Below are 13,616 nucleotides of genomic sequence, written 5' to 3'. Positions count from 1 at the left end.
CATTTTATATCCCGCCGGATCAGCGGTCTAGGCATCCATTTTATATCCCGTCGGATTAGCGATCTAGGCGTCCCTTTTTGTACCCCGCCGGATCAGCGGTCTAGGTATCCATTTTATATCCCGCCGGATCAGCGGTCTAGGTATCCATTTTATATCCCGCCGGATCAGCGGTTTAGACGTCCCTTTTTGTATTCCGCCGGATCAGCGGTTTAGGCGTCCCTTTTTGTATCCCGCCGGATCAGCGGTCTAGGCGTCCTTTTTTTTTTGTATACCGCCGGATCAGCGATCTAGGCGTCCATTTTTGTATCTCGCTGGATCAGCGGTCTAGGCGTCCATTTTTGTATCCTCTCGGATCAGAGGTTTAGGCGTCCTATTTATATACCGCCGGATCAGCGGTCCCATGGCTATAAACAATGATAACACAAGCATAATCCCAATCACATTATCATTGCAGAATATTATCATCTCATGTCTCATATCAACATGAAACATAAGAAGGCAATATCTCTCAAATCATTTCGCACAACATAGCAAGACCGATTTCTTAATCTCTAACTATCACAATATTCTTCTTAAATAATTTATATAACTATATTACATCATTTCACAAGGAAATATGGTACTCACATAAAATATATCTATATATATATATATCATTTCATAGTGAAATGAAGTACTCACAGAATGCCCAAAAATATTTCGAGTCGATTCTTCGAGACGCAAAGCTTAGTCTCCATAATCCCTATTAATTATAGGTATAAAAATCAGATAACACACAATACAATAGTTTAAGTATATATACTAGTGATATTATATTTTTTCATTCCAAAAGAAAAACTAACATTAACACTTTCATGCTCGATCTACCTTTATTATCCCTCCATGTCAAATAATTAATGAGAACATAACCTCCTCTTCCTCCTCCAAACTTTACGGAACACTACTTATATAAAATCCTAGGAAAACCTCTCTCACAACAACATATCGTATCATCATTTAATGAGTTGCTCTCTTCCAATTCAATCCAAGTGTATAGATAGAAACCAATGACTAGCAATAAAAGGAAATACAAATAACGCCTAACAACATCATCTTTTCTTCTTCTTCTTCTTCTTTTTCAACACAATTAACACTTGATTCAAAAGTTCTAATTTAAATTCCCCTTTTAATTTCCCCAATTTAACAATTTAATTATGTCGTGCTCCTCAACTCACCAAGGAAAAGACACAATTGAATAAAATGTGTCTTCAAAACTCTAAAATCAATAACTTGTACCCAATGCGTCAATAATCTAAAGAGGTATATGATGAATCAGCCATATGTTCTGGAATTTTGACCCAAACCACTCATCCTTCAATAAACCAATTCATAAAAATATTAATTGAGCTTAGCTATACCTACACATATCACAGTACCATAATGGTTTTAATTTTAACAGAATTTAACTATCACAGACCTCTACCTGGAACCATTGTCACTGTACCCTCTCTCTCACAAAACTTGCACTACAAAACGGTAAAGTGCATGCACAGTAATTAGTTACACCAAAAGTAATTATTACTATGGTTATCGTAAGCTAAGTCGAAACCTTAACACTGAAATGAACATAATCAAAAGAGAATACAGTCTAAGCAGACCTCCTTCCCCTCACTATTTCTATATCACCACAAAAATTTTCCTAATGAATTGATAAGAACCTTCACACTGAATATATGTACAGAAAATTGAAAGCCTAGTAGCCAAATATTAAGAATAGAAACACAAACCTCATGGAGCAGAATCTTATACTATCCCTGCGGTTTATTTGAGAAGACAATAGCAACAATTACAACTAATCCTTATAAAACAGAAATCCACTTAAATTTTTACCTGAAAATTCAGCTCCTCCTCCGTGTTCTTTGCTCCACCCAGAACCCCCCTTTTCTTCCATAAACCCCAACCCGGGCTCTCCATCGAGCTCACGTTCTGCCTTTGTTTTACTCCATCTTCTTTCGATTCCCTTTGCTCTATCTCGGTTTCATAGTCTCTCTCTCTCTCTCTCTCTCGTGCTCTGTTCCCCTTCGACTTTCCCAGCTCAAAACAGAGCAGAGAATAAAGAAAAATAAAATAAAGAAAGAACAAGTGAGATGAAATGGAAGGCGGTGGAAATGGGGGGAGGAATTTGGGCCACGTGGAGCCCATGGCTCCAACCCTTTTATTTATTTATTTATTTATTTATTATATAGCAACATATATATAACATATCTATATATATAAGTATGTAAGTTTATGTGTATATAGCTATTTGACATAAAAAAAAATAGGTCTCACATTCTTATAGCAGTTGGTCTAATTTTTATAGCACATATTTGCTTGTTAGCACAAAAATGATTTTCAATTTTTACTTTGAAGTTTAATATAATATAATTAATAAAATTAGATAATTATGCTTGGTTCAAAAAATATATTGCAATGATCTCCATTAATATGCATTGCATTATTTATTTTATAATATATTTTTATTACTATATAAAAATATTTAATATTGAGTGTAGTTAATATTATTATCTAAATATAAATTGACTATTTTAATCCTAAATGATATGACCCCATTTCCCGTAAAGTGTAGGTCATTTTTCTATATATATCTATATGTAAGTGCAAAATTCTTTTAATTGTTTCTTATATCCTCATTGAATATTTAGGCTCCCAAGAAATATCAATAAGCCTTTAAATTTTTTTCAACAATTTCCTATAGCAAATATTATTGTTTCCATTGTCAAAATTTTAAAATTAATTATAATTAGGGTCTTTTTCTGTTTTTTCGTTAGGCATTGACTATAATTAGATTAACTATAATATTCATTATTATATTTATTATGTTAGCGAAAATATTTATTTCAATAAATTATTTTAACACTTTTTTTGGTTCCATTAATAATCCATCATTTATTGCGAAGCATTTATTACCTTCAAGCTAGTTTTACATAATATATAGAATATATACTAGCTTTCAATCCCGTGTGTTGCATAAATTTATTTACATATGATAATTATTCACAATCTTTACAAATGAAATTACTTCTTATGAATAGTAAAAATTTTCAATAACTAATTTCTATTTATAAAGAATAATTTCTTATATGTTAAGCTTTTGATTGATTTAAAACAGTTTGCTTTCATTATATGACTGATTCTCATATTTAATTTGCTATGTAAATATTTAATTAATAATTTGTATATTCTTTGATATCATTATATATATTTGGATCAAATGTGGAAACCTGATTTTGTAATGTTTTAATACAATATTTTCTAATATTATATTGCGACGTTCTCATTTAAAATACTTCATTTAAATCTTGACATTTTTTATTTCAAAATTAATTTTGAGTAATGTATATTTTGATTTTATATGTGGAATTGTATTGATAACGTGAGAACTTGGTTGTATAATATACTTATTTTTATTTATGTCAATTAACTAATATTTATTTTATAATAGTTCATTTTAATATATTGACAACATTTATTACGGGCATTTATTACTTAGTGTAGTTTTGTTTTTTTTACTATTTTTTATTTAGTATAACATTATATTTACTATAATATTCAATTTATGAAATTTAGTTTTTTTAACAATATTTGGAGCATTTATTAAATGCATTTATTACAGGCGTATTAATATATATATATATGATAGATTTAGAGAAGTAGGGGCTTTTCATTGATTCGGCACTTGAATTAAGAATCATTTATAATTGACTGAACAGCCTACTTAATAAAGGAATTGAGAGAAAATAGAAAGCTTATGATTATCATAATTGTAATTGATCTCGATCGATGCAGCATAATTGAACTTGGAATAGTTTACAATTAATTGATTCGAAACACGAATCTGCAATCGAGAGATTTTGAAGAGCTGAAAACAAATAATTAGTTCAGAAGATTTTGTGATTGATTATTTCGGCATTATATGATTTGGATTTTACGATTGATCAATTCGACACTCCGCCATTTGGAGGAAAAGCAAAATTATGATTGATCGATTCGACGCACTTGGATTTAAAATTATTTTTTAATTGATTGATTCGGTACGCTTGATATTCAAATCGAGAGAACTCGAGAATTAAGGGTTATTGGTTGATTATTGATTGGGCACTTGAATTCGGAATCATTTATAATTGATTGATAGGCCTAAATGGATTAGGAATCGAGAGAATTTAGAAAGCTATTGATTATCAAAGTTGTAATCGATTTGATTACAGCACAATTAGACTTGAAATTGTTTACAGTTACTTGAGTCGGAACTATGCAATTGAGAGATTTGAAAGCTGAAAATCAAAAAATAATTCCCAATATTTTATGATTGATTAATTAGACACTTTATGAGTTCGATTTGGACGAAAACCAAAAAACTAATGCAAGAATATTTTATGATTGATTAATTTGACGCTTTACGATTTCGATTTGAGGGAATAGCAAACGGATACCATGAGAGTCCGCGATCGCTTCTTGGGATCCTGAGCTTCCCTGCTATACCCGATATTGGGGGTGGCACGATTCCAGGAGGTGACCAACCATACATGAATGGCAATGCCATATATACAAGAAAAGACATCACTTGCTGGCTCACGTTGGACGTGCACGGCATCAACTCCATCGGAAAACATCTCCACTTTCCAGCTATCCAATCCTGCCACCACCCTCCCCACACTGTTCTTGTTCGACTTCCACCCTTCGGGTCTGGATCCCTGCACCATGGCCATCTGTTTTCTCCAACTACACCGTCGGCCCACTTTCTCGTGCCCAAGCAGGGACCTTCCTTTCACTTTCACAGAGTTGCGCTGCACTGCTTATAACTGTAGTTCCTAAGGATTTAGGCTGCAGATAATCTTTGTTGTGACACCACTCGGATAACCTATGGAAACCCCATTTAGCCTTTCTTTTACATGAATAGCTAATCAAGTTATCAGTTAATCGTTGTTGACTTAGTTGCAGATTAAACATATTGATCCTTTTTATATTTAGCAATAACAGCTCGTTCACCCTCATTACTTATGTCTCACCTTCAGAAGAAAAAAGTACCATACACAGATTCATATTCGAAATAGGTGTATACTTTCCTCACGCTTGAATGGAAAAGTAGGAAAATTTCACATATTTATCATTTTCATGTCTTTTTGCTTGTTCATGGCCAACTAGCTAGGTCGAACCCCTTGGAATTCGTGGCTCATGTTTTGGTATGTGAGTTTTAACGGCTTAGGTGGCAAATAATCCTGACCGTTGTGCTATAGGATTTGGTAACAACAACCCAATAATCACGTCTTGCACAAATGTTATTTATGTATCATCGAATATTGTAAGGATCATTTTTGCGGCATATTGGACAAAAAAATTGTAAGAGTAAAAAATACTGTCAGAATATTTATATAGTTCAATAACAATACTATAACTCAAATTCATTTAAGTATTACAAGAAATCATATATCAAGCAATAGCTCTCCTTCACTACATTCAAATTGGTCAGTTCACCCTCGGTGACGATTGGGAAAAGATTCTTTATCTTGATTGGGAAATCCATCAGTTAAAGCATTCTACAAAGACCAATCAATATCTTCGATACATTTCACTGAAGGGAATCTCGAGCTAGGATCCTCGATCCTCAGGAATCCCTCTCTGCACAATATATTGCCCTGAAAATCCAAAACTAATCAATTAATGCTTAATCACAAAACAATGAAATACAATGTTATCACCATTCATTTGTTACATTGAGTTAGCAGTGCCTGCAGGAGTCTCCGAACAAACAGATCATGATCAAAGTCTAGCCTCTACTCGTTTATGACCCAGTTTGTGTTAAGGGGCTCTCATCCAAGCTGGATAATCAAAGTCTTGACTCTTTCAATGTGCTGGCCATTATGTATCACTTCTCTATCTCTTAGTAGGCCGATATAGTTTGACTGAATTAGTTGGGATCTAATAAAGCTTCCGTATATCAAGATTCACACCGAAAAAAGGCTCAAATCCTTGCTCTTTCCAAACCCCACTCCTCTTCCTCTGTTGCCTTCTCCTTTTCCTGTAAATATATATATATATTAAAAAAAATATTAAGCACAAGACTGGAGAAGGGGTGGGGGCATGTCTAGCGGCCACCTACCTCCGAGTGATATCACTCAAATGGGGGTTGGGGGCATACCTGCCAACCATTCAACCCCCTGGCGAAGATCGCCGGTGGGTATGAGCCGACACACAACCTCTGTGGGGGGTGAGTGGTCAGCGGGGATGTATCTGCCCCTTCTCTGATCTCTGGCCTTTATTTTTTGGGTTAATAGCGCCATACAGCGTAACGTTTGAAGAAATTCTTAGTTCTAGCTCAAACTTGATTTTTTACTTGAGATATCTCAACGTTGACATGTTGGTTTCAAATCTATCCGGACGCTAACTTTACGTCCAAACGGAATTGCACACGTGGCACGTCAATTTCACATCTATCCCTATACTGGTTACAAAATTAACGTGTCACGTGTGCAATTCCGTCAATTTTGGACGGAAATTTAGTGTCTGGATAGATTTGAAACCAACACGTCAACGTTGGGATATCTCAGGTAAAAAATTAAGTTTGGGTTAGAACTAAGAATTCCTTCAAACGTTAGGCTATATAGTGCTATTATCCTTTATTTTTTATTTTCCTTAATTTCATCGTATCTTAATGTCAAATATATAGCTTGATTGGTTGAACACGTCATCTGCCACATCAACACCCATTGACAGTGTCACGGAACAATTGATGGGATATAGTAGGTTGCAACAAATTACAATATTCTGAATCAAAATTGTTACAAAAAAAAAAAGATATCGTACATTTTACTAAACTATCACATTTCAGAAAGGTTTTGTAGCAGTGGTTGCAATTTTCCCTGAAAACGGAAATGGAAAATATTAATTAATAGTGATTTTGTTCAACGCTTGCATGTCGTTGGGATGATGCAGGAACGATGCACAATTTGTCGAAGAGACTGCATTGGAGGTCCCCGTGAGAGTAGGTCGGACACATCTATATATTTCTAATAACCCAGTTGGAATTGAAATTAAGGTGGTGTTTGATAAATGAAATGCTTAAAAATTAAGCACTTGATTAGTTAAGGGACAAAATGTATAGAATGTGGGAATGAAGGATAAGAATGAAATTTTTTTTGTGAGGAATAAGAGTACTAATAAGCTAAAAATGACTTATTTCATTAAGTCAAAAACTTATTTCATGTGATTTTGTACTTTATGATTAAATAGTTTGGATCATCATATGTCATCTTTCTCTATTTCTTCTATTCACTTTCCCTTGTAATTAACTTTTTTAAGCACTTATTTAATTAAGTTGAAACAAATACCCTAAGTTAGAAGAGTTGAAGTCACTTCTAAAAAATGGGTTGCCTGAAGTGAGCATTATTGGCATATCAGGAATTGGAGGAATGGGCAAGACTACTTTGTTTAAAGCTGTTTATAACTTCATTGCCGAAAGTTTTGAAGGTCACAGCTTTCTCGCAAATGTTATGGAAAAATCGGACCAATACAATGGTCTAGTTCATATGCAGAATGAACTGCTTTCTAGTGTTCTGGGAGAAAGTATAAAGTTGGCCAATATTAGTTCTGGGATTAATTAGATAATGACTAGAATACAGAACAAAAGGTCTCTGATAGTTCTTGATGATGTGGATAACTCAGACCAAATAGAGGCATTGGCTGGCAGCTGTGATCTGTTTGGCTTGGGAAGCAGGATCATTCTAACCACTAGAAATGAACATTTGCTATATTCCTCGACATTGCTTGTTTCTTTAAATGGAAAAGAGGAGAAAATGTTATGATGGTGCTTAATAGTTGTGACTTCCATAATAGGAATTCAAGTTCTTGTTGAAAGATCCCTCATCACTGTTGAGGAGCACCGAAGTCGATCTGTGCATATGCATGATTTAATAGAAGATATGGGCAGGGATATCGTTCATTGAGAGTCACAAATGCCGGGCAGACAGAGCAGGCTTTGGTTCCATAAGGACATTCGTCGTGTAATTGAAGGGAATAGTATAAGCAAAAGCAACAACTTTACGACTCCTTACCCTCATGATTGGCTGAAAGCTATGCTCTTGGTCTTATTCATTTTCTTATGCTGCCAACCATTATATTCTCTCCGGAACAGCTCTGACCTAATTGTGAGAACACCTGGATGAGCAGCTATATCTTATCACGTGTGTTAATATATTGTTAGGGAACTGATGCAATCGAAGCCATATCCTTGGACGATATGGATACCCTGCAACTTTCTGATGGGGGATTATTCTTGATGAGGCCACGTTTGGGAAAGATATATTTGAACCCTAAAGCGTTCAAGAAGATGAAAAGGCTCCGAATACTTACAATAACTGAGGGGGATTTCTCTTGCAGCCCGGATTATCTACCCAGTGAGTTAAGATGGCTCGAATGGTGTCGTTATCCCTCACTTTCCTTGCCATCTAACTTTTCTTAAGTAACCTTGTGGCGCTCATATTACCCTGCAGCGGCATCACGAAATTATGGGATGGTTATAAGGTAATCAATTCAGTATTATGCTGGTATTCATTAGTGCTGAGAGTGATATATGTTGCTGTTGACTTTCACAGACGGGTTCAAACCTAACTACCATCAATATAAGCAGATGCACATCCTTATGTGAAGTTCCTGATTATTCGGGAATGCTGAACCTTAAGGAATTTGATTGCACATCACTGCACAAGTCTAGTCAAGGTTCATAAATCTATTGGATACCTGGCGAAGCTTGTCCATTTAAACTTCCAGGATTGCTCTAACCTTGCGGAGCTTCCAAACAAACTTAGACTGCCATCGCTGCAGAAACTTGTCCTAAGTGGATGCAAAAGACTCGAGAAGTTTCCAGATATTTTGGGAAGGATGGAACACGTATAAGCTATAGATTTAAGTTGGACTTCAGTAAAGCAATTACCTCCATCAATTAAGAACCTCACTGGGGTCCAATCTTTGTGCTTTGCATTCTGCAGAAATCTCAAAGCCCTTCCAACCAGCATTACTATTTCCAGAATCTTAAGGACCTTAATTTTAGTCACTGCAAAAGGTTTATTGGTTTTCTTGAGAAGGGAGAAAACAGAAGCTAGTGTTTAAACTCTCATGAAGCTCCTAACTACTTTCCCAACATTGTGCAATTAGATTTGTTGGAGAACAGTCTTACTGCTCTTTCGCCATGCCTAAGTAAATTTTGTGATCTGAAGACCCTTTTCTTGGACACTAGCAAGCAACTTAAAGAGATCCCAGAGCTTCCACTGAATTTGACGTAATTAAGCGGAAAAAATTGTGAGTCCTAGGAGATGGTTCAGATCGTGAGCCTGCAAGTGGCAAGGACAATCAAAATCAACTTCTCTAACTGCCACAAGTTGGGCCAGAATCAAATTGCAAGTATGCTGCCGACGGATTGGCAGAAGACCCATCAAATTAGGATGAGGTTGTATCCTCATTTCAGGTTATCCTCTCTCAACATACTTTTACTACTCCTATATGCGTAGGGTCATCAACACGCATGCAAACTTTTTCTTCTGTAATAATAGCACCAGATTGTCTATACTCGAATCCAATAAGAACTTGACCCAAAAGTGCTTCTTTGTAGTTAGCAATCTGTCTTGCATCATCTTTGTCGAGTTTCTATGGACGAGTCGGTGCTCGTGTATCTTTCTATCGTTTATTGAGAATAGTTTCTCGCTCAGGAGTACCTTTGGGACTATCAGTTTCAGGCCTTACTCCCTGGAGGTGACATCCCTTCCCAGTTTTACGATCAAAGTAGCAGGAATCCCTTGTGCTTCAGGATCCATTCGAGAAAGCAAAAAATTAGGCGGGCAGGCTCTCTCTGCTGCTTTCTGTTTGGAAAGGCAACGAACATGGATCGACTGGTCTGTGTCCATAAAAGGTAAAAGACAAGATTCCCCTGCAATATACGTTGCTCATCTGCAATCAGATCATGTCTGGATGGGTTACCTTCCCTTTAAGAAGCATGTGAAGGAAAAGATGCAAGATGGTTGGAATCATTTGGTAGTATCACTCCAGGGGGTTAGTAGATGTCCGGAAATGAAGGTGACAAGCTGTAGTATCACTCCAGGGCTATCAGGTTTCTTTGTCCATTGAGGCCAATGATTGCTCATGAAGACAACACTAGCGTCCCGGTTGCCGGTGACGTGCAGCTCAGTGAGGGGCCACAAGTAGCATGGGGAGAAAGCAATCCTTTGGCAGGAGGGCTCTCTTCAATTACCCAACCCTTGCCTGAAAAGCAGAAGCTGCGCTGGAAAAGAAAAGTTGGAGCTTGTTCTGGACTGGCCCTCAAGTTAAGATGTTTCAAGATAAGAAGAATAAGAAGATGAAGGGGCGATGTTGCAAATCCAGGGATTGGACCGCCCGATTACAATCAACAATATGTCATGTATATCGATGTTGTTATCTTCCTCCTTTTATGTTATGAATGCAGTGAATTGGCAAGAAATATAAGAATGGATCTCATTGGCAAGTGTCTCATATCAGTACCTGAAATTATCGTTTACCTGAGACAGTAATCAATTTTGAAATCGTCAATACGATGAGATCTTGGTTCTAGAATTTAATCTCTTCTTATGGATTCTGCAGAACTAAATTTAACTGAGCCCTCTGGTTTAGGGAATTAACCAACTAATTAGAGCCTCCCTATGTGTTTCCCCCTCTAATTAACCACTTTAATTCCATTAATATATATCTATATATATATAATATCAAAGCATGAACCGAATTCTCACGCCGCCACTTCATAAAAATAATAAAAGGAGCTCTCCTGCTTTGCCACGTATCACTTATGTATCGAGAAACTTTTTTGTCAATAATTATGCAGTAAAATATATATTATTTGGTTATAACAACAACAAAATATATACAAAAGAACAAAATACGCAGTAAACAATATACATTAATTACTATTCAGGAAATTTTTTATATTGTAACAATTGAGTTGTTGTTCATATATATTGTAGCAAAATATAGAGTTAGAAACTTATATTAACAAGGTCTTATAATATTTACAGACTTGCCATTTGTATTATGGGCAAATAGATTCTTATAATATTAACCACAATCAAATTGCAATTCATATAATATTATTTGTTTATAATATTGCAAAGGAAGAAGCAGTAATTGCGCCAAACAAGAGGCAAGCAAAGGAAGAAGCAAAGGAAAAAATCATTTTCTTTGAACTTGCACTCGCCTAATCAAAAAATTTTCTATGTCGGGTATTGGCTGACCCAGATGTTTACTGGTAGTGCTCTTCAATAATCGGCAGAACTATTGAGCTGGGGAGGGGAAATTAACAACTTGCCTCCACAGGTAGGGCACCACCCATCGACTCAGATGGGAAGTGGCCTCTTTCCAGGTGAGGGCTACGCAAGATCAAGTTATTTCGAATACATATGGCCGATAATGGAGCAGGAGAAGAAGCCGAATGATCACAGATTTATAAAATATGTATCAAAGCCTAGGTGCTGTGACTTAACAGGAGGTTGGAAAAAAACTGACTTTTACTTTTTCTATGGATTCGAAATTATATATATTACAAGTATTATTTAATTGTCTTTCATTCTAAAATCACGTTCACATGGGACATATTTTAATTTTTCTACTTTTCATTTACATATCCTTTTTAATGTATAATGTACAATGGTTTATAAAAGAATTAGACCCTGAGAAAGATACATGGACAATTTGAGTGATGTTGACAAGATTGTGGGATGCCATGAACATAAGGACTAATGAAATCATTAGCCTTGATATTATTTTCTTTGATGAAGAGGTATGTTTTGGTACATTTGATTAATTATAATGTTTTGAAATACAAAACTTGATTATTTATTTAATTATGATTGTTTCTAATGAAATCATGGTTCTTTAATGCATGCAAGTATAAAAAGATTCCAGATCATTTTGTTCGGATCGTTACTTCGTGAAGGAGGTTTATACACCGTCGAGAATTTGAAGATAACTAATATAAGGAGATAATCTACTTGATATTAATCATCATCATCATCATCTTTGTTTAAGATGATTTTTCATACTAACTCAAAAAGACAATTTTTTTAGATATATACTAAAATATTATTAAAATTATTAGTTTTGTTTATAGTTGAGTTCTAATAAATGGAAGCCAGTACGTACATACTACATATGAACTATATCAGACAAACTCAGGTTGGATCCCTTCATACATATTTTTCAGGTATCTTTTCAAAAGCTGAGAACTAATTTTCTTGATCCAACAAGTCCGTCTCTCGACTATCTTCTCGGTACTTTTTCACTCCTACCTCTAGCTTACCAGGGCATCAATATATAGACAACTCGATCTAATCCAAGACTGGAGTTTGAAATTTCTGAATGCAGCATAACCCAGCTTGTATACTAAACTTGAACAAGCAACATGAATCCCCAAGACGGAGGAAAGAACGCCTAGTTTAATTCAAGCCGCTTTCTGAATAAAAGCCATTACCACTTGCACGGTTTTCCTCCAAACCCAATCTGAAAATGCTTCCTCAGAATTTCTTTTGATTTCCTCCCGAATCCTTTGGCCATTTCCATAATCTCCAAGAGTTTTCTCATACTCTCACGTAATGTCATCCTTTCTTTTAGCCACATAGTTCAAGCCACTGGAGCCGTTGGATAGTCCTTGTTCCCTCAGCTCAGAGATGTCGTATACAGATTATGGAGGTAATTCTTCTGAGCATGCAGTCTGTCTCATTGCCTGGAGGAAACTAGTGATCTCCTTATAGAGCTTCCGGCAATGGATTTGACTGCTGAAAGAGTTGGACTCATTTGATGGCTCTGTTATCTGTTTGGCAGCATCTGCTTAATGCCTGGTTTCCGAATCTCCTGGTCAGGGACTGTCATTTTTTATAGGCAGTTTAGGATTACTACCATTGCTGAAGAAGAGAACAACTGCATCCTATCAAGGGAATGGAATAAAGATCGTCCGCAAAATACTCTCAATACAACAAAGGCTCTTCATGTCTCATATCTCGAGGCAAACCGGGTTCAAAAGAAAAAAATCTAAAAACTGAAAGCCCAAAATATCTCTAGCTGACTTAAAGCTAAGGTTCTTCCTCTGTAAACATTCGCGCGCTGTTCTCCTCACGACGAGCATCATCCTACATTGATGAACGCGAAATTGCAATCGTTCGATTCAAAGTAAAACAAAGGAAATTAAGGTTCGATTCAATTGGCAGTAAAACATACAAATTAAAGACAGTTAGGGATTCTTACCCAACCACAACACGCAGCAATTATAGCGATAAAAGTGAAGAACACGAGCAACATCCGAGAGAAATCGAATTAACCGGAGTAGTAGATGTCTATAGAAAACTGAGTAATTCACATGAAGACCTCAATTGCGAAGCACTGAGTCGCATCGAGGATGTCATACGCGATCCAGTAGCGGCATATCACAACATACACAATCCAGGCAGACACGACGGTAGTTCAAGTTGCACTCTCCGCACCTTCAAGCGCGATGGTTAGCCTGCAGCAAATAGGAATGCTGTACTTGAATATGGATTTGAGGAGTTTGAGATGATCTGACGATG

At 36.0% G+C, this 13,616-nt stretch overlaps 1 long non-coding RNA gene across 1 annotated transcript; it reads right to left on the bottom strand.

Moving 5' to 3' along the window:
• Positions 1-428: 428 nt before the first annotated feature.
• LOC116212746 lies at positions 429-2,213 on the bottom strand. The gene is made up of 2 exons (XR_004157908.1): positions 1,870-2,213; positions 429-742 (listed from the first exon to the last, which is right to left on the bottom strand). It is a non-coding gene; the product is annotated as an uncharacterized LOC116212746 (long non-coding RNA).
• Between the last annotated feature and the right edge of the window lie 11,403 nt (positions 2,214-13,616).

Source organism: Punica granatum, chromosome 7 (genome assembly GCF_007655135.1).
Source record: "Punica granatum isolate Tunisia-2019 chromosome 7, ASM765513v2, whole genome shotgun sequence".
Lineage (NCBI taxonomy): Eukaryota > Viridiplantae > Streptophyta > Magnoliopsida > Myrtales > Lythraceae > Punica > Punica granatum.
This window is presented reverse-complemented; position numbering and strand designations above follow the sequence as displayed.